The 23,549-nt window shown below is 36.4% G+C and overlaps 1 long non-coding RNA gene across 1 annotated transcript in view; it reads right to left on the bottom strand.

Annotated features, from left to right (window-relative positions):
* Positions 1–23,549, bottom strand: part of LOC123379670 — a 228,952-nt gene that overhangs the window by 201,180 nt on the left and 4,223 nt on the right. The window contains exon 2 of the long non-coding RNA XR_006584434.1: positions 13,134–13,255. This is a non-coding gene — a long non-coding RNA (uncharacterized LOC123379670). The remainder of the gene's footprint in view (positions 1–13,133; positions 13,256–23,549) is intronic.

Raw genomic sequence — 23,549 nt, 5'->3', positions numbered from 1 at the left:
CACTTGCTGTAAAACTGAAGTACGTCTGACTGCACCACAGCATGAAAATCCACTCACTGGCACAAGTAAGTGTTTCATAAGACAGAGTAGACTCATTTGAGTCTCTTCTGGGATTTGAATTTAAACATAGATATTTTGGATTAAAACGCAGATACCTCGGGCAGAAGTAGAAGGCTGGGTAGTCTTCCTGGCACATTGCCTTCCTGACGATCATTAACATAATGCAAAAGTACGAAGATAGGAGACTATTATTATCCTCGTGTCTCATGCAATATGCAGGAAAGCTAAACCTTCTGTAATTAATACTGACCCTTCCTTTACTGGTAGCTCTCATACCAATTTTTAGGAAAGAATATCAGAAGAACAAATGCATACTTAAAGTTGTAAAAACCCAGGCTTTTGCCTTACAAAGGATTTCTGCCGCTGTTCTGACCTTGATCCTTTAGGGCAGTAGAAATAAAGGTCATGAGTACAGATGTTGCCATCAGGATATATAAACACTTTGCAAACATAAGGGAAACATCAAGACTTATTCAAACTCATTGATTAGATGTTTGAACTAGGTAGTCAAATGCCATTTCCTTGATTAAAGTTAGTAATGCAAAAAGTACACTCATCAAATATTCTTAATTTTAATGTTGTATTTTTTGGTTGTTTGTTACTTTGTGATTTCTGAAGCACCTATTAACGGAGTTGTTGACGTGAAGTCTGAGATGGTAAGTTTTAAATTATTTTTAAATTTAATGGCAGTGTATATTCTTTGTCTTCCTCTCCTTAGCCTTTTAGTTTAAAGCGTTTGAATGTATAACTATTTTTCAAGGTTCAAGATTCAAAAGAAATGGGTACAAACTCTAAAATTGTCTTCCAATTGTATTGCTGGAATAGTGGATTTGAATTACCTGGTTTCAGTTCTCTGTCATTCTTTTTAAATTATTTTTTGCAAATTTCCTACCGCCACCTAGACTAATTCCAGGTAAGGAGTTTCATGTCATAGTTGGACTCTGATAAACATGACAATTAAAGTATCAAGGTTCTCTCTCTAGAGGGAAAAACAGGGTTTTCATATGACTAGGCAACATACAATTTTCCCCAGTGATTTCAACCAAGTCATTTGTTACTTTGTACAAATATCACTTTAGATAAATGCAGACAAAAACCACTTCATTTAACTTTTTTTTTCTCTTCGGTACCACCTCCCGCTTAAAATTTTAGCTAACAAGTGAGACCAACAATCAGCTAAGTTGGTCTCAAATTAGTTAGCTCCTGGTAAATCTTAATGTTTTTGTTCATATTTTAGTTGATACAACACTGAATATAGAAATCCACTTCATTAATGAAAAATTGGTCAATTGCTGCAGAGCTCTCAAATGCATTGTTGTGAATGTTCAGTACATCGAGACTGGCAGGTGCCAAGGAACTGTACAAACTCACAACTTCTCTGCTGCACCTGCTTCTGCCTTCCTTTCCCAACATTTGGTGGGTCTGCCTTTTGCTCTCAACAGTAGCACTATTAATTCAGCCAACCAAGACGCAAACCCCAAAGTCATCTTTGACAACTCTTCCTCCCTCCCTAGCTTCCATTTTGCTGCCTGCAGTACTTCTCCTCTTCGATCCGTCCACTCCTTTGTTGCCATAATCATCGTTCTAAAATGAGGTTCAAATACAGCTGCAAGAAAACGTGGTATGGTCGAAAAGGAGAGGATACTAGGATGATGATAGTATTCAGCACCTTGTTATTTATGTCATTTATGCTGCTGCTCCATCTATTCAGCTCAAAACAAGAACAGGTTTTGGAATCCAAGTTATGATTTTGGGTGTAACACAGATAATCAGGTATTCTTGGACAAATATTTGACCTTAATAAGCAGCGGTTTCTTCATCTGTAGAATTGGGATCCCTCTTAACCCAAACTCAATTTCATATAATTTCTAGTCAGCCAAGCCTCTTGAATGAATAGTCTACATTCATTTTTTTCTATACTTTCATATAATCAATCCATCGTATGAAAAATCTAGTTTCATTTCTACTCCCACAACTAAAACTACTCTTGGCCAAGTCAAACTCTAACCCCAGACTCAATGGACATATTTTAGCCCACATCTTAGTGAACCTATTCTTGGAATTTAGCTCTATTAGTTTCTCAGTGAGTAATCAAACATTCTAGTTCCTTTCCTCGTTCTCCGTATCTATTCAACTGTTCTTTCCTTGTATCCTTCATGGGCTTCTATTTTATTCAAATCCAGGTTTTTCCTCAGGTTTCCATCTCAACAATTACTTCCCCTTACCTCTGTTTCAGACTTGCATATTAACTTTACATATATAAATATATATAATACATATATATAATACATATATATAACACATATAATACATATATATATATATAATACATATATATATATAATACATATAAAATCTCCAGTAAGTCTCCAACCTCCTCTTAGATATTAACATAAAATCTTCTTCAATCTCCAAAGCAGAAACCTGCCTCTCTCTCTTCATCACTCACCATGTGGTTAATCACCTAATACTTACAATTTTCTCCTGATTATTTCTTGTATATACTACCTGCTTTCTATTTTTATTTTCACTGATCTAGATCGGTCCCTCCTGTTTTCCTGGACTAAAGTAATAGCCTTCTAATTCATCTCCCTCTGGTTTTTCCTACTTGGTGCTGCATTCTCTCCACAACAATGAAGTGATAGATCTAAAATCAAGTCTGACTATCTATTCCTCTACTTAAACTCTTTCAGTGGTTCCCCATGTCCATGGCTTCTTGGCATGGTATGTCCATATCTACCCACACAACTTCGCACTCCACCCTTACTGCCATAAAAATTGTATTTGTTGTGTGACACGATCTTATACAATTAGCTTATGCCACACTTCAACTTTAAGGTTTGTAATTCATCTGTGTCTTTGCTTTGATTGCTCTCTCTGCTTGATATATTCTTCCTACTTTTCAACTTCCAGATCCATTCTTCAATACTCAGCAAAAAGAATTTTTCAATAAATTTCTAACTCAATTTAAAAAGATTTTTTTTTCTATATCATTCTTAGCACTGACCACAATAAAAGTGAAATTATAATTTTATGTCAATTTCCCCTACTAGATATAACCTACCCAAGGACAGGATCTGTATCTTATCAACTTTGCACTGTCAGCACCTAGCATAGTACTATATGCATGGAGATGATTCTATGAAGACACCCAATTTCTGTCCTGGGCTACTGAGTAGATGATGATGCTATTCAGTGAAACTAAAATAAAGGGAGCCACAGGCATGTGGAGGTAGACTACGTGTTTGAGATGTTAAAGGACATTCAGATGAAAATATATAGTAGGTAGAAGAGTATATGAGTCTGAGTCAGGCATTTAGAAGGGATCTGGGCTAGAAGGAAAGGTTACAAAGTCATAATTATATAAATGGCAATAGCTCAATAAGGAAGTTCGTGAATTGTTTTCTGTGTAAACTTCCATGCTGAAAGCTAATTATTTAGACCTTCTGCTTTAATCAGAGTTGCTACTACAGAAAATCATTTTAATTAACTCAAATACTCAAGAATCTGGATAACTGCAATATCCTTTGGTCTAGATTAAGACACACAGTTTTGATTTCAACTAGACTATTATGCTATTGTTTTGGAATTGAGAATTACCCACATGAAGCTATTAAATAATCATGACAAAACATATAAATTGAAAGGCTGAATTAAACATTACTGAGTTCTAATAGTCATGACAGTAAAGAATAAGTGTTGTTTTGTGGTATAAAAAGTGGACAATATGCCTGTAAGTCTAACATACTCATGACCTCCAAACCCATGTTAATAGGGGCTATAATAAAATATGAATTCACTTGTATGTGCAAAGGCAATATAAAATTGTCTGGCTAGGTAATAAAAAGATCAAAGGCATAAACTAGATATGCATTTCTTTTTTAAACCCTAGAACTATGAATAGGATGATGGGAACCTCTAATGGACATACAATGGGCAATGAAATATATATATATATATATATATATATATATATATATATATATATAATTCACTTATTTTTTAATATTCATCAAATGTTTTGAGTACCGGCTATATGTCATCACTGTTCTGTGCAGTGAAAATTGAGTAGTAAAGAATATAGGCAAAAATTCCTTTTCTTTTTGAGCTGATAGTTTAGGGGGAAGACATGTAATAAGATAAATAAATAAAATAGAAAGAATGCTAGACGGTGATGAGTCATATGAAGTAAAGTGAAAAAGAAAAGGGGAATTTGAAATGCCAGACTGGGACAATTAATTTGAAATATGGTGGACAACAAAGCTACACATTTTAACAACAATCTGAAGGAAGTTCAAGAGTGAGCACTGTAAACTTTTGAGGGAAGAAAATTCTGGGCAGAAGCCAAAACTGTAAAGTGGAAAGATTAGAGGGGTGCCCAAAGAACAGCAAAAAGACCTAGTGTGAGAGTCAAGAAAGCAAGGGGAAAGTAGTCAGATAGGTAATGGGTGCCCCTATCAGGCCAAACACCTAGACCATTGGTTTTATGAGCTTTTATTCTGAGTGGGAGCCACTGAAGGGAATTGAGCAGAGAAGTGTCATAATCTAACCTATTCTTTCCCCCACTTCTAGAGCATCACTATGGCATCTGTGCTAAAAGTACACAGCAGAGGCAGAAGGATTGAAACAATAATCCAGAAAAGAGGTATGGTGGTTTATGCTAGGGTGGCAGCAGAAGATACGGTAGGAAGTAGACAGATTCAGGATTTATTTGAAGCTAAAACCGTATAGCATTTAGTAACAGCTTGAATGTAAATTATAAGAAAAAAAATGAAGCACTGAGAACGACTATAACATTTTTGGTAAATCAACTGGAATAGTCAAGTTGCCATTAGCTGAGCTGGGAAATATTACAGGAGCAGCAGGTTTGGAGCAGATAGTAAGAGCAATCAGTTCTACTTTGGGTCTACTGAGATGCTTGTTAAAAGTTCCAGTAGAGATGGTAGGTGGACTGTTAGATAAAGGAGTCCAGAATTTGGGAATGAGAATTGAGATAGAGATACAAATTTGAGAGGTGTCAATATATAGATAGTGGGAGAAAAATAGAGAATATGAAGAAATGATGTAAGAGAGTTAAATAGTAAATGGATTAAGGAAATTTACTACAACTGCCTAACAACACAATGCACTCACTTATCTACCTGATCATCAATTGAAAGTGAGACGGAGAGCAAAGTCCATGTGTAGGTGTATAATCAGCTGAGAAACCTGCTTAACTATGGCTATACTTTTTCCAGCTGTGCCATATGTTGAGACAGAATTTGGAGTGCAAAGGTTTATTGGGAAATAATGCCTCTGAAATTAAAGAGGAGGAAGCAAGATTGGAAAGAGGCAGGCGGCAGACCCTGATACAGACTGACAAACTCCACTAGTGGGATAGGAAACCCATTAGAGGAGTCTTGCATTAAATGCAAATGGTAGGGGCGCCTGGGTGGCGCAGTCGGTTAAGCGTCCGACTTCAGCCAGGTCACGATCTCTCGGTCCGTGAGTTCGAGCCCCGTGTCAGGCTCTGGGCCGATGGCTCAGAGCCTGGAGCCTGTTTCCGATTCTGTGTCTCCCTCTCTCTCTGCCCCTTCCCCGGTTCATGCTCTGTCTCTCTCTGTCCCAAAAATAAATAAACGTTGAAAAAAAAATTAAAAAAAAATAAATGCAAATGGCTAGACCTTGAGAGCACCATTTACTCAGTCATTGGCTGAAGTCACTGGACCTCTCCAAGGAGTTCACTCACAGAAGACCCCAAAGTGTAAAAAGCTGGAGACCATCAGTCAACCATATTCCCCACTGTTTGACAATTTCTTTCTCAAAGGAGGATCTGAGCAACATATCTCTTCAAGCCTACCAGACCAGTCTTTTCAATCTTTCATAAAGTGAAAAAGCTGAGGGTGAATGAAAGGAGATAATTTTATTAATTGAACATGAAATTTAAGCTGTCTAGGGAGGGAAGTGAAAACATGAGATTTGTAATGGACAGTAAAGACAGGAGAATCAGTGGATGTAAATTCTATCAGGACTTAAAGATTGTTGGAGTAAAGATACTAGAAGAATTGAGCTGAGAATATAGGAGGTGATGCCTACTGTGTGGGGTACATGAAGTTGGGATTATGGAAAGGCTTTTGCTAACAAGAAGGTTTAGGATGTGACCCTGGGAGTGAATGAATAGCTGCAGTCAGGTGGGAGACAAAATCAGTAAAGGAAGAGGTTAAGAAAATGGGAGGCCATGTTATGGGAAAGACCACCTATAAGAATACTAAAGTCACTGAGACTTAGGATGGCATTAGGTTGAGAAGTAATGAGCCAGAAGCAGAAGTCTTTAAGTAATGAAGGAGAGTGAATGCGAGATTGGTAGGTGACTTCAACAAGGAAGGTGGTAAATGACAGATAACATGAGATTCAAAGCTGGAAGGAGAAAAGGAAACAGTCTTGAGGAACAGGGTGGATACCTACCATACAGATATATAAGTGGAGTGGGAGAAAAATGAACATCCACTTAGAGTTGCAGAAGCAGCCCTGTCAAGAATCAGGTATCCAGGGAGAGGAAGAAGGTGAGGTGATCATTCAAGAAGGTGCTGAATGGATACAGGGGTTATCCATGATTTCCCCAGGACCCTGTGGCTGGATTTCCTGAACTAATTAATACAGGGTGTTAAAGTACAGAAGATGAAGGGTAGCCTTGGATTCTAGGGCTTTTTATGGAGACAAACCTAACACAAATGAAAGGTATAACCTGATCTGATCCGTGATCTCAGAGCAGGTAATGGTGGTGAGACTGGAGTGACCGAGAGTTGGAGAATGGGTGGGGTCTGTGGTCCCCTCTTCACTACAGTTGTTGGAGACATAAAACATGGAAGAGGCACGGAAGGCTCACATTATGTACATAAAATTACAGTTTGATGTCCTTGATGAGAGAATCCTAGTAAGTACATTTCATTTTTACGCATGTGGATGTTTTTACACAATCATCAATGTGATTCTGAAAGGAAGGAAGCAAAAGCAATGTTTTGAGTAGTCTGAGATGTGCTGTTAATTGTTTTCGCATGCTTCATCTCAATCAACTTCTTAAAAAAATTTGTAAGAAGGGTATTTACTCATTTTCCACATGTGAGAAAACTGATATTCAGAAAGATCAAATGACTTGTCTAAGATCATACCTAATTCTCAACAAGAGGTAGGATTCTTCAGTAGGTCTCTCTGACTTAAAGCCTGCACAAGGTTCTCTATGCTATGCCTTAACACCCATCTGACAGGATTCCTCTCTATGAAGGTTGTTTTAATATTTTATTTTTCTGAAAATAGTTATATATTTGATGTATGATATTAAATATATTTTTGCTATGTGTGAAAACACATATATGTATATATATAATTATAGTTATATAATTATATATGTAGTTATATATAGCCAAGTATTATCCTTTTTGATAATTTTCAATAAATTAACTTATAATTGTACCAAAAAAGTTTAATTCCCTACGCATTATGCATTTGTTTTTCAGATTTTAGCCAATTTGTCAGATTCATTTATAAATGTAGCAGCAGATCAGAGAAGGCTGAATAGAGAATTTGAGGGCCAAAGCATCCACAGCTCAGATTTCTATCACGAATTGGAAAGAACTCTGTATGACAAGAGCTTCAGGTCTGGAACCAATAAGCAGTGGGAAAACCAAAGGCCCAGATTCCATACAAGCTATGCATTTTTCATCCATATCAAACTAAGCTGTTAAAAATATATGTACTTTCATACATTTATGAGGCTAGATCAGAGGTACCATATATATTAAATTCATTATATGTTTTATTAAAATTACAATAAATAATAGGTTTTAATGGTAATATAAAAAGCAATAAAGCACTCCAAAGGTAATACAAATAGCTTATTACATTCATAACAATTTTTGTGTATAAACAATGTGTCCATTTTTATCAAATATATTTTTATTAAATGTATTATCAATTATTTTGAGTCATTCTACACTCTAACACACAAAAAAATTACTACACCCAGTTACATTTAATAGAAGGGGTTACTATACTGTCCTTTTTTAAAAAGTAAAATTATCGGGGCGCCTGGGTGGCGCAGTCGGTTAAGCATCCGACTTCGACCAGGTCACGATCTCGCGGTCCGTGAGTTCGAGCCCCGCGTCAGGCTCTGGGCTGATGGCTCAGAGCCTGGAGCCTGTTTCCGATTCTGTGTCTCCCTCTCTCTCTGCCCCTCCCCCGTTCATGCTCTGTCTCTCTCTGTCCCAAAAATAAATAAACGTTGAAAAAAAAAGATTTAAAAAAAAAAAAAGTAAAATTATCTCAATGTAGTATTAAAATAGCTGCCTTGAAAATAATGCGGATTTTTTTGGCTCGGCCAACAGAGGCATCAGCAAATATTTGTCAAAGCTTGTTTCCTAGGCTCTCCCATCCTTGCAAGTGCCAATCAGCCCATTAGGCCGGTGATGAGGAGAGAGGAAGAACTTGAATTACAAAGCACATTCAGTTCCCAGAGAGAATAAATCCTTGAAAATTGATACTGACCATATTTCATGGAGTCTACAATATATATTCTCTGAAATCAGGGTGTCTTTTTAAAATGAAAGTCATCCTAGATTTGATAAAATGTGCCAAATGATTAAATGAATTTTTTTAAGTTTATTTATTTATTTTTTAGAAAGAGTGGAGGAGAGGCAGAGAGAGAGAGAGAAGGAGAGAGAGAGAATCCCAAGGAGGCTCCACTCTGTGCAGAGCCCGATGCGGGACTGGATCCCATAAATGTGAGATCATGAACTGAGCTGAAATCAAGAGTCAGACACTTGGGGTGCCTGGGTGGCTCAGTAGGTTAAGTGTCCGACTTCAGCTCAGGTCATGATCTCAGGGTTTGTGAGTTTGAGCCCCATGTCGGGCTCTGTGCTGACAGCTCAAAGCCTGGAGCCTGCCTCAGATTCCGCATCTCTCTCTCTCTCTGCCCCTACCCAGCTTGTTCTCTGTCTCTCAAAAATAAACAAATGTAAAAAAAAAAATTTATTTTTTTATTTTTTTTAACATTTATTTATTTTTGAAACAGAGAGGGACAGAGCATGAACAGGGGAGGGACAGAGAGAGAGGGAGACACAGAATCGGAAGCAGGCTCCAGGCTCTGAGCCATCAGCCCAGAGCCCGACACAGGGCCCGAACTCACTGGACCGTGAGATCGTGACCTGAGCTGAAGTCAGACGCTTAACCGACTGAGCCACCCAGGCGCCCCATAAAATTTTTTTTTTTTAAAAAGAGTCAGATGCTTAACAGACTGCACCACCCAGGCACCACTAAACCATTAAATGAATTTTAATCAATTTAGCTTGGCACAGCAATTCACACATGGGTCAAATTCTTTCTCCACATCTTCCAAACAGATCTGCAGGCTCTGACAAAGGCAGAGTGAGCAGTAGAGAGTCCTAACACAAGAACTCTCTGAATAGCTACCCAAAGATGAATACCCTTTATTCAAAGCAGGCCCGTGCCCACAGAATGACACAAGGCAAGTCTGAGTTCCAAAAAGATGAGTTGCAAAGCGTTTGCACACAACAAAGTGCTACAAGTTTCACTTCTCACTAGTAAAATCTTAGATAAGGCAATTCACCAATGGATCCTGTGGAGTAGACTCTTTTTTTTTAACTATTATCAATTAAGTTCTTGTTGATGCCAAATATGGTTCTGACCAGTTTTGCATATTACTTAATTTAATTCTAAAAAGAACCATGAGGTACGTATTGTTACTTGATCTATAAATTTAGGAACTGAAACTCTGAGAGGTCAAATAACTTGTCCCAAAGTCCCCATACATGGAGTAAGTGACTGGTTAGGATTTGAATTAAGCTCAGTATGCCTTGCACTGCTCCAGAGGTCTCTCCCATTTCTGCAAGATGGCTTAGTGCGGACTCATGTGCCAACAGTCTCAGAAGTCTCTGCTCACCCACTTCAAGAATGAAAGGCTAACTGCAGAATTTGAAGTTAGAATCTTAAAACAGACACACACACGTACACACACACACACACACACACACACACAAAACATGTTTATATTCCCTCAGAGATCTCTCATGTCTCTTGTAATTCAGTTTCCTTTGGGCACATTGTAATTTCCCCATTACAGTTGGAAAATACCGTTACGTATCAGGAATCAAGATTAACTGTGGAATAATTTAGAATGATAGTTATAAAATGGTAAACTATAGTAGGAAAGTAAAATACTGTGTCCAACAAAGAAATCTCTAGTTTTGGACAGAATCTCTAGCACCTTTTTAGTGATAAACCATTCTCTTGTTAATGTTTTACAATTGGTGAGTGCAGCTGGTGCGTGATACACTTTACTCATGATATTTCACTTAAACCTCATGGCAACGAGATGGGTATTAGAATCCTCATTTTTACAGATGACAAAAAAAGAGAGAGACATTAAATAATTTGCCTAAGATGAACTGAGCAGCATTTCTAAATTGGTCTTTAAAACTTCAAAATCCATTTTCTTAACCATTACACTATACTCCCTCTTGGCCCTCCTGAATTGTCATAATGTAATTTGAAGGTGGAAAGGCAGTGACATTCTGAAACCGGGAGCTGAGAGTGAAGAATGAAGGAATCCCTATAATCATCTATTTCTGATTGCTCAAAATTTTTCAAATGGCATGTTACATAAAGTGAAGACAAATTGTGTGTTGGAAGGAATTAGTCCATAAAAGGCAAGAGTACTGTGGAAAAGAAGAGGCATTCATGTGGGGAAACAAGTTTTAAAAAATAGCGTAGGCAACTTAATTTTTCAATTCCTTGAGTTTTACAGTGAAGATTTAAATAAAAGTTATAACATGCAATGTTCTGCAGTATTGAAGACCAGAAGTACTTTTCAAATTCCTCTGGAAGACATGAAAGATAGTACTGGATTAATATTTCTAATGATACTGAACAGATCTCACTAGAACATTTAAAGACTGTACAAAAGACACTTCTCAATACTAAATACTTGGGAAAAGCTCAAACTCTCCATTCTCTGATGATGAACTTTAACATGAAAACATTTTACAGCCAGGGAGACTATAAGCCAAATTTATAGGCCAAAATTAGCAAAACATGCCAATCCCTTGTAGGTAATATGTTCTTGCATACGAGTGTGGGGGAGATAGCAGAGACAGAGGAAAGAGAAAGCTGTCTGAGGGCAATGACATTTCTAGGCAAAGATCACCTGCGGACACACAGATGACTGCTAAGATATCTGTGAATCTCCAACATTTACACATAATCTTCAGTATAAAGATTACTCCTTCAAAAATAAATGAAATTGGGAGTTTTTCGAAATACAGTTCTGACAGACAGTTCAAAATAGCCTGAAATGTTGAAGATCAAATTTTAATGATATAATAATCTTATAATTAGATTAACAACTTAGACTAGTAATTGTGATAACCAAATAAAATAAAAGTACCATTAGTGGGAAATCAGATAATATCTAACCAGGACAAAGTTGTTATCAAGAACTAGTCATGAGCTAACTGTTAGCTGATTTTTTGGGAGGGCGGGGGGAGGGGGCTCCAGTCTCCTTTCATATGATAGAAGTGAATACTTACCTTCCAATCTATTTATTGTATTTATCTGATTTTTCAATAACTGAAAATTTTCAGGAGCAACCCCAAGAAAATGACATAAATGTGGTTCCAGAAAAATCCACTTCTACTTAAAGAGAAAGGATCTGCTAAAGAAAACTTACAGATTTTTCCCATCAACATGCCCTCCCATTCCTTGCTCCAGGGATCGCTCCTTCTAGAAGCAGGTCTTTTCTGTTTTTCATCCCACCCTGCTAGAATCATTTCTCATAATTTTGGGAAATGGTTCTAGCAGTGCTCATGTCACACTGTTGCTGCAGGTTTGAAAGAATTGTTTTGACTCCCACTTTGGCCAAATAGACTCTGACCCATACAGGGGATGCGAGAGTTTATTATAACTCCAGGCACTCTCTCAAATTGTTGGGGTAAAAATGAAGTTGAAAATAATCAGGTTTTATTCTGAATATATTCTGCCAATTCCAATTAAAAACAGATATAGATAGGGGCATCTGGGTGGCTCAGTTGGTTGAGCGTCTGGCTTCTGCTCAGGTCATGATCTCTCAGTTCGCGAGTTCGAGCCCCACATCGGGCTCTGTGCCGACAGCTCAGAACCTGGAGCCTGCTTCGGATTCTGTATCTCCCCCTCTCTGCCCCTCCCCCCTCATGCTCGCTCTCTCTCTCTCTCTCTCTCTCTCTCTTTCTCTCCCTCTCTCAAAAATAAATAAACACTGAAAAATGTTTTTAAAAATTTTCTAAACACAAAAAACGTTATATAGATGATATTGATGATAGTAGTATATACTAACAGACTAACATATATACTAATAAACATAGACACAGACATAAACATATATGCTTTTTCCAACTTGTGAGAAATCTATTGCTTTCTGGTAACAACCCCCCACCTTCGTCTACAAAATTGCAGCTTCTCAGTGGGAACATGGTAACAACAGGGGCTTCGAACTGCCTTTACGATTCACAACCAGGTGTTGTACTGACACACAACTGGAGAGCGGCAGAAGACTGACAAGCAGGCAGCTAAACCCCTCCAACAAACCGAAGGGGGTCCCAGCTCAAGAGCTGGAACCTACATTAGTTCTTCCAGCCTATGTCACCAGGCTTGTTAACCACGCTGTGCTCTTAATTTTTCTCTTCCCAGAGCAGAACCAAAAGGAGGGAGAAGAGAGAGGAAAATGGGACATTGCATCTCCAGTAGCTTTTCTCTCCAGGAGTTTAGGAATGGTGTTAAAAGGAAATCCAGCCCAAGGCACCTTTAGCTACAGAGAAAAAAAAAAAAAATCTCTCCACAGCCTCCCGCACACCAGACAATATCAGTGTCACTATTTTATGAAGACATCACTCCACCAGCCATAAGAGTGCTGGAGGTGACTGATAATAATTAATATATCTCTTCAATTACAGCCTCTGACAATATTACTGATAGGCATGTCATGGGTAACATTACATAACAAAAGATATGCTGGAAGTATTTTGTTATATGACTATTCCATCACTTACATTTTCTGCATCTGCTACTCTCCTTTCTCCTACTTGGATTGATGTAACTGCTTCCAGTGGCATTTGCTAAATTCCGGTTGTACCTCTAGGACCAAATTTTCATGGAGCAGTGCTACATTCACCTGCAAAAATCCAGATTCACCATTTCAAGAAATGGATTTGACTCAAGCAAAAATATCACCTAACATGGCATGCAGATGTTACATTTTCTTTAAGTGAGGCCTGGGATTAAGGGAGTCTGAGTTAAGAATCTGTAATTTTTATGCAAGAAAGTCAATTGCTTTCTTGAAAATGTAGCTTTCAATGTATATTTTGTTCTCAAGGGGAAACTCAGGCATCATTGTGTATTTCCTAAATTAATCCAATTATAATGATTTCTATATTTAACGATGAGCCACAAATGTTTTTAATCATGTCTTTCTCCCTATGGTACAGCTTACATAATACTATTGCACACAAGCTAAAGAACAGCACAAAAATATCCTGTACACCAACAGAATACCTGGCAACACAAGAAATTCAGCCTCAAAACTCAAATCATTCTCTGAGAGGGCAGAAGCCACAGATTTGAAACCAAAGTCTGTCATGCTTGTTTTCTTTGGCTTTCTCCACCCAGCCAAAGTGGATAATTCCAATAAAAAGTATTCACCTTGGGGTTTAAAATTATGCCCTTAAAATTAACAGGATAATTACCTACTTTGTATTTCTCTTTTACTCTAAAGACAAAAAGTCTTTGTTTTATGGCTTCCAGGAAAAAATTCTAAGAACTTAATAGAGAAAAAAAAAAAAAAGTATCAAGATTGGGACCTTCCTGCATTACCCTGGGTGCCAGCATCAAAAAGCCAGATCTCGCCAGAAAAGAAAAAAAAAAAAAAAAAAAAAAAAAAAGGCCAGATTGAGGACCAGGGGTCCTGGCTTGAAAAACACCAGAAGGCATTTGATGACGCTGTTCTATTGTGATTTGTATACACTTGCATAAGAGTCCGACTAAAAAAAGGTATTTTTATCTAGAGGTAGATGGAAATCTATAGAATTAGTTCAGTGTGTTCAATAAGATACTTGGCAAGAACTAACTGGAAATTACAGGGTGAGTTAGGGTGACATCTTAACCATGTGTGCTCATTTGGAAGCACTGGCTCTTTAACTTTTGAATATTCTCCAAAGGGAAACATTGAAGGGGACCATATTAGTTTCCTGGGGCTGCCTTAACAAAGTACCACATATCGGGTTGGCTTAAAGAAGAGAAATGTATTCTCTCACAGTTGTGGAGTCTAGAAGTCCAAAATCAAGTTGCCAGAAGGGCTGAGTCCCTTTGAGGACTGTGAGGAAGAATCTACTCCATGCCTCCCTGCTAGCTTTTGATGATCTTATATACTCCTTGGCTTATGGGGGATGCATTCCCTGTATCAACATAGTCTTCCTTCTGTAGCTATTTGCCTGTGTCAAAACTTCCCCACTTTATATGAACACCAACCACATTGGATTAGAACCCACCCTCATAATCTCATCTTAATTTGATCATCGGCAAAGACCCTATTTCCAAATAAGGTCATATTCAGAAATACCAGGGGTTAAGACTTAAACATCTTTTGTGGGGAACACGTTCAACCCATAACAGGGATTACACTATTTTCAAAAACACTAAGAATCTATTCATACAGAAGTATGTTTCCCAGAAAAATTACTTTTTCCACTATGCAACATCACCTCCCCTTGACTGAGTAATATACAGATAGCTCAGTGATTCTCCATGAGTTGAGCACTGAGGAGAGTAGGTGGTCAGGAGCAGTGACTACATATCATGGAAGAAAGACATACCTACAGATGAGTATCAGAATTAAAACTAAGTGTGTTTTAAAAAACTGTGTTCATATTTGAAATATGAAAAAAAAATTTCCAATATTAAATATAAAAAGTAAACCTCATCAAAGTATTATTGGTGGGAATAAGTGAAAGATATTTTTAGTACTTCCTTGTCCATGCTCTTCCTCTGGGGGTATTAAAGTATGGTTTGGGAATGGGAGTAGGGTAAGAAGAAGATGACCATGTCTATCAAGGGGAGCAGGCCTCTTTCAGCATCAAGACACCATAAGCAAGGCAAGAATTTACTAGCACTATACTCAGACATGCAAAGAGAATAGACTCCTAAGTTCTCTGTTATTAACATCAACTTTTTCATAAATCACCAAATTCTCATAATTACTTTCTCTCTGCTGGGTAGCAAAGGGTACAGAACTAAATATAATGCAACCCAGTAAATTGTGTCTGATTCCATTTGGACCACTTAGTCTGTTCAGTAACAGTTCAGTTTTTCAAATTGCATCCTCTCCCCCTGCCTCTTGCCAGGATGATGTCTGAATACTTTGGGTGGCCAAGGCTGTGATGAAGTTTATATGACCTCAAGGTTCTGTAGATGGAGGAGACCTCAGATACCCTGGTGTCCTCTGGACCCTTTTGCTTGTCTTTTGACTACTGATGACTAAGACATATTCTGGCATTTTGGAGGGTTGCATGCTGGTCCCAGCCATTAATTTCCAGTCATCATTCCCTCAGAAACAGTAGCCTCTCTGTCTTGATTTCAGTCCCCTGGTGGTCTACCAGTTCTCATAGCACCCCTACATAACCTCACAGAAACCCTGTGACATGTTGGAAATATCCACATATGCAGTGTCTCCTGGAGTGGAATTGGTGATCTATAGTCTGAAAGCCAAATCCAGCCTACTACTTGATTTTATAAATAAAGTTTTGCTGAAACACAGCCACACCCATCCATTTATGTATTGTCTATGGCAGCTTTTGTACTACAACAGCAGAGTTGAGTAGTTGCAACAAAACCCACATGGCCCACAAAGCCTAATATATTTATTATCTGAGTTTTAACAAGAAAAGTTTGCTAATCCCTGTTCTAAATGTTTGTAATCTTTAATTGTATGCACAAGAAAATTATGCTACTACACACACACAAACATAAACTCACAGCCATGTTCCTGGACTCCTTAACAACATGTAGATCCTTCTTTGATACTCCTTTGAATTTCCTCTCCAAAAAAAGGAAAAGAAAACACAAAGTGTAATTCTTTGCTTTACCTTGGTCTTACTTTTCCCATAACTCATGAGCACAGGAAGGGGTAGATCTTCTATTTCTTTATTATATCCTGTTATTTTATCTACTCCAGACATATTCAAAACAAACAAACAAAAAAAACCCTCTACGCTCTAATAATCCATGTCTGAATCTTGTAAATAAAAGGGCCAAAGGAGTTTGGAAAATGCTTTTCTCTTTTGAGATTGTCTGGATATCACTATTACTGCCTTGTACTTAAAACAGCCAGCCTTGAGATTCAAAGCACATCAATGACCTTATGGGTTCCAGGAATGAACCATTCTCTCTCATTCCCTAAAGGCTTAGGAATAGAATGCTAAAAGGAAACATGATTTAGGCTGACAAATACATTGGTTTAATATCACAAAAGTACTATCACAGTTACATTAATGTGCATGATGATGTTTTACTGCTCTGAGTGATGCCAGATTACAGTGCATGCACCACTCTTAAACTCTAGCATCAAAGTATAAGCATCTATATAAATCTGACTGTATACAAAAATAGAAACTACAGCACCCTCTTACATCAGTACTGCATTCAATCTGGATATTATCTCACTTTGGCATTATCTAGATATTATCTCACAAACTTGGAAAAACTATTTCAAAAACTATCCTTTAAACTTCTTTACCTTTTTTTTTTTTTGGTCAAGCAAATGTTTTGTCAACCAGCCTCCCCCTCTACATATATCTCAATAAAAATGAGACTGTTCGGGGCGCCTGGGTGGCGCAGTCGGTTAAGCGTCCGACTTCAGCCAGGTCACGATCTCACGGTCCGTGAGTTCGAGCCCCGCGTCAGGCTCTGGGCTGATGGCTTGGAGCCTGGAGCCTGTTTCCGATTCTGTGTCTCCTTCTCTCTCTGCCCCTCCCCCATTCATGCTCTGTCTCTCTCTGTCCCAAAAATAAATAAAAAAGGTTGAAAAAAAAAATTAAAAAAAAAAAATGAGACTGTTCCTGCTGTTCCAAAAGTCTATGTTGGTAAACAGGGCATTGTGTCATATTTATAACACAGAAGAAATCTTTAGCCAGATAACAAACTTGCATAAACACTTCCTTAAGAGTTGGGGAGCTAGCCAACCTATCAAGTGGGAGATATTTGCAAGCTATATATATATATCTATATCTATATATATATGTAGATATATCTATATCTATATATATGTAGATATATATGTAGATATCTATATCTACATATATGTAGATATCTATATCTACATATATGTAGATATATATAGATATAGATATCTATATCTACATATATGTAGATATATCTATATCTATATAGATATCTATATCTATATATATGTATATATATGTATATATATGTATATATATCTATATATATGTAGATATATATAGATATAGATATCTATATATGTATCTATATATGTAGATATATATAGATAGATATATAGATATATATAGATATAGATATATATAGATAGATATAGATAGATATAGATAGATAGATATAGATAGATATAGATATAGATATATATAGATATATAGATATAGATATAGATATCTATATTTACATCTATATAGATATCTATATCTATATCTACATCTATATAGATATAGATATCTATATAGATATAGATGTAGATATAGATGTATCTACATACATAGATGTAGATATAGATATCTATATATATATCTACATATATAGATATAGATATCTATATAGATATAGATGTAGATATAGATGTATCTACATACATATATGTAGATATAGATATCTATATATATCTACATATATATAGATATATTTGTAGATATCTATATCTAGATATAGATATCTATATCTATATCTATATATATGTAGATATATATAGATATAGATATCTATATCTATGTATAGATATATGTATATATATCTACATATATATCTACACATATATGTATATATATATATATATCTAGATATATCTAGATATATATATATGGTTAATACCCAAAATATATGAAGAACTCATACAACACAATAGCAAAAAAAAAAAAGATAACCCAATTTTAAAATGGGCAGAGAATCTAAATAGACATTTTTCTAAAGAAGACATACAGATGCCCAATGGGTACATGAAAAGATGCTCAGTATCACTAATCATCAGGGCACTGCAAATCAAAACCACAATAAAATATCACCTGTCCCCTGTAGAATTGCTAATATCAAAAAGACAAAAGGGTGCCTAGGTATCTCAGTCCGTTGAGCATCCGACTCTTGATTTCAGCTCAGGTCATGATCCCAGGGTCATGGGATTGAGCCATGCTTAGAGTTCCATGCTGGGCATGGAGCCTGCTTAAGATTCTCTCTCTCTCCCTCTCTCTCTCTCTCTCTGCCCCTCTCCCCCGCTCATGCTCTCTCTCTCTCTCTCTCTCTCTCTAAAACAATAGTTTTTTAAAAAGGCAAGAGATAATAAGTGTTGGCAAGAATGCAGAGAAAAGGGAACACGTGCACTGTTGGTGGAAATGTAACTTGGTGCACCCACTGTGAAAAACAATATATTGTTTAGCCATAAAAAAGAAGGAAATCTTACTATTTGTAACAACATGGATAGACCTTAAAGCTGTTAGGCTCAATGAAATGTCACACTGAGAAAGACAAATACTACATGATTCCATTTATATGTGTACTCTAAAACAAGCAAGCAAACAAAACCACCAAACTCAGATACGGAGAGCAGATTGGTAGTTGCCTGAGGCACGGTTGGGTAGTGGGCAAAATGGGTGAAGGGGTCAAAAGGTGCAAACTTCCAGTTATAAAATAAATAAGTCCTGGGAACGTCATGTTCAGCATAGTGACTATAGCTAATAATATTGCATTATATATATTTGAAAGCTGCTAAGAGGGTAAATCTTAAAAGTCCTCAGTACAAGAAAAAAAACCGTATGTGTGGTAATAAATCTTAACTAGATTTACGTGGTGATCATTTCAAAATATATACAAATATTGATTCATTACACCTGAAACTGATATTATATGTTAATGATATCTCGATTCTAAAAAAGAAAAAAGCTAGGGAGCCAGAAGAACTAGAAATATGTGTTTATATGTTTATACTTATATATAATAAAATAATGAGAGTTCCTGCATTCCTCCAGGAATACCATTAGGTCCTCTACACCCATATATTATTTCATTTATATCTCTTTATCTTTTTTTTCTTTTTTTCTTTTTTTTTAATTTTTTTTTCAACGTTTTTATTTATTTTTGGGACAGAGAAAGACTGAGCATGAACGGGGGAGGGGCAGAGAGAGAGGGAGACACAGAATCGGAAACAGGCTCCAGGCTCTGAGCCATCAGCCCAGAGCCTGACGCGGGGCTCGAACTCCCGGACGCGAGATCGTGACCTGGCTGAAGTCGGACGCTTAACCGACTGCGCCACCCAGGCGCCCCTATATCTCTTTATCTTATGAAGAAGATATTATTAACTCTACTTAACAAATGAGGAAACTGAAGCCAAGTCACCTTATCGAGTTGCCCATAGTCCTAGAGTAAATGAGAAGGAGAGCCAGGATTGAGCCCAAATCTATTGGATCCTAAAGTATAATCCAAGGAAATGCTTTCCACATTGAGCCCCTACAAGCTACTGACATGTTGATAAGATGTGATGAAACAAATGTTTTAGGGGAAGAGACTCAGAAAGGGTCAACTGATGAGGGAGAGTGAAGGGAAGGCACCTCTGAGTGACGCATAGATTGGGAGCAGATGGCTCTTGATTATTCTTAGGCACTATACGGACACAAAAGCACAATGGCATATCTCCATGGGAAACCGAATTCCTCAGAGTGGGTCTGGCCTTAAGACTTTCTTTTCCTATTACTTTTCTAAGTTATTCATTTCATGCACAAACATTTGCTAACCTTATTAGGCAACAGTGGCAAACACGGATCCATGATCTTATTCAGCAAATGGAACTCCACTCCTCAGTCACTACCTATCCTTCTACTATGCAAGCAAACAGACCAGTGGTATGTTCATCAGGCAACTCTCCACTAAAAGAAACATACACACATACACACAAACACGCACATCAAGAAAGAACAGAAAAACATGATTTGTAGTTTTTTGCCATTTGTAGATTTGCCATTTTCCACAGTATAAATATTTTCCATCATGACCAGTATTCAGCAATCAACATGTCAATCCTTAACGCAGAATTGGGGAACAAAATACCTTTGGGAGATTGCATGAGCCAGCTCTAGCATACCACTGACTCAAATGGTGTCCTTCTACCTCTCCTGAATTTTCTTACACTTTATACCTCATTTTCTTCTGTTTTTGAAATACCTATGGCTTTAAAGTCAATGGCACACTGATTGAAAGTCTTTATTTTATGGCCGTATAATATTCTAGGTTGTATTACAGTAATCCTGACTACATCCAGCCCTAGAATAGGGAACATCAGATTTATTTTTCCATTCTAAGTGTGGCTTCACAGATAGTTTTGTCTATTTGTGCCTGGTATGATGAATGGTTAGTTTTCTTTTAGTGTTAGTTGTCAAACTTCTTAAAGGATAGAGAAAATATCTAATATTTCTTATTTATTTCTCATTGAATACCTAGGAATGTGCTGGTGGTTAATAAATACTTGTTGATTGGTTCTTCTAGGTCATGTTCAGAACTCTTAAGCTACTACAGACTACAAATGGCAGCACCTGTGTGTGTGCTTTGGGAACTTATAGAGCTTGCAAATAATACAGTTTTATTTTGTTATTTCCTTCTGGCCCCACACAGAAGACCTCAGACTTTAAAGCTGAGGTTCTGAGCAACTCACTCTGAACCAAATGTATCCAGGGCTCTTCCTGCCTTTATTCTAAAGTCGGCTCACTGCTTAGTTCCAAACTGCTCTAGGAAGTCTGCTCCATACAGCATGTATAGGAAAAGAAGAACTTGCAGGTTCAGGTTGGATCCTCCTTGCTGCAGAAATGAAACTCTACAGACCTAGTTTTCAAAATTTGAATAGCAGTTTTATTATTTTCCTAAAGAAATGTAGTCTCCACATAATGAGGGATCTTTTCTGGTTTGTTCACCCTTAAATCTCCAGAACCTAGAACACTGTCTGGCATAGAATAGATGTTCAATGAATATAAATGAAAGACAGCATAGCCATGGAAGTGAAAAGAAATAAAAAAGTGAGATGAAACAAAATGAAATATTGGGCAAATCACTTCAACATAAAAAATATACAAATGATGTTCCAGTATGAATTTATTTTATAAGTTTGAATCCATAATACTAACTCAGGAAGCCAATCGATAAGAAAATAAGATTACTGGACTATACATGAACCTCTGAAACCAGGCACCACAATTGATGGTTGTAATCTGATTTCAGCATGAGTATCCAATTTATTTCTGCATTTGTTTTGGTTGCACAGGCTACAGAAAATCCTGATTTACACAGATGACGAATGAATTATTTTAACATCTCTCTTTGTAAACTCAGAAATCTTCAATTAAATACATACAGAATCTTGAAAGAGTAGTACGAAATTTGTGTTTGCAATTTGAATGACTAGTAAAATCTCAGAATAACATTTGATGAATGGTTTTCTCAACAAGTTTAAAATTTCATTGACATATATGAAAACATGTGCATATATACATATATACATATCTTGAAATATGAGACATTCAATAATGTTACTAATTTCATATATTTCAATGCCCATTTCTATCACACATTTACTCAGAGTTTTATACGAAGCAAATTTACTTTTTTTTATATTGAATCCAAATTTTAAGTTTCAATTTTATTGCAAACTTTATAGGTAGTGGCAGATGAGATTAACATAGCAGGCTAGCATTGTCATTTTGGGTTTCTTCAGCTTATTAAAAATGTCGACAACAAGAGACACAGCAAGCAAAACCATATTTTAAGAGAGGCTTTATTAATGGTGCTATTACCAGGGAGGAAAAAAAAAGACTTCTTGTCTCATTTGAAAGATTTGTATCAGCACTTGGCCTTGGCAGAACCAAGTAATTTCAATTTTATATATATATAATATATATATTATATATAATATATTATATATTATATATTTTATATATATGTATTATGTATATATATCATATACATTATATATATTATATATAATATATATATATAATATATATATACACACATATATGTATATGTATGTATGTATATATATGTGTGTGGAGATATATATATATATATATCTCCACACACATAATACCAAAAATTCTGCATTGCAGAGAGTACACCTCTAAAATTTGGCAATTTCTATCAGAAAATGAAAGACTGTTTTAAAAGATGCTCATTAATCTGCTTAATAGCAAATGACTGTCTACTCAATACACCACAATTATTTGAACTCATTTTGGCAACTGCTCCTATACTGCAAATCCTATAGTTTTTCCCGCCCTTACTTTCTCAATGCTAATTGCAACACTGATCCATTTTTGACAACTGATTTGATAGAACCTTTTTAAATTAAAATAAAACTTAAACACTTTTCCCTGTTGTATGTCCTTCAAGGATTTTACTCAGTAAATGTATACCATTTGTGTTTACTCATTTGGTCCTATCTTACTGACAAAAAAAAAAAAAAAAAAAAAATTGGTATAATGCATAGTGTCCATACCTTGAAACAGTTGAATTGTAATGGTTTCACGTTTTGAAATAAACAATTCTTCATGAGCAGCTTCTTAGTATCTTTTTCACACAGTATTTTAAAGGAATGGCAATAAGTGTATATTCACTGCTTGCTCATTCACCATGACTGTAGCAAAATCAATAGCAGAGGGTTGAATGAGTGTTTTCCTGATATCTTGTGCCTTTCCTCTTACTTACGTGATAACTTCAAATGGTGCTATAAATAGTTTTTTATTGACCTATTTACATTTTCAAGCATACTTTTTCAAGAACATTAAATGGTGGTTCAAATCGTACTAAAAGATGTTGGAAGACTTACGTTTATAGTCAACCTTTATTCCAGAATTTCAGAACATGTCAGAATTCACAGAATAAAGAACTTTGCAAAATTTAATTTCACAAACACAATGAGGACTTTGTATAGAGGGCACTAGATTTGGGGCTGGTATAACTTGACTTGTGTCATCTGATCTTTATAATTTTCATGGAATTAACCATGAAATTCTATTTTCTTTTGAAACTTCCTGTTTTTAATTAGCGATGTCTAGTTTGAACAGCAATTATCCCACCCCAATTTTAACAATTACACTTGTGTGTATATTTAATTTAGGCAGGTAACATCTGACACTTTGTTAGTAAAATATGGTCATGATGCAGTGTGTAGAGTTCACCTGTTACTGCACAATTGT

The sequence above is a fragment of the Felis catus genome, chromosome C1 (genome assembly GCF_018350175.1).
Source record: "Felis catus isolate Fca126 chromosome C1, F.catus_Fca126_mat1.0, whole genome shotgun sequence".
Taxonomy (NCBI): Eukaryota; Metazoa; Chordata; class Mammalia; order Carnivora; family Felidae; genus Felis; species Felis catus.
This window is presented reverse-complemented; position numbering and strand designations above follow the sequence as displayed.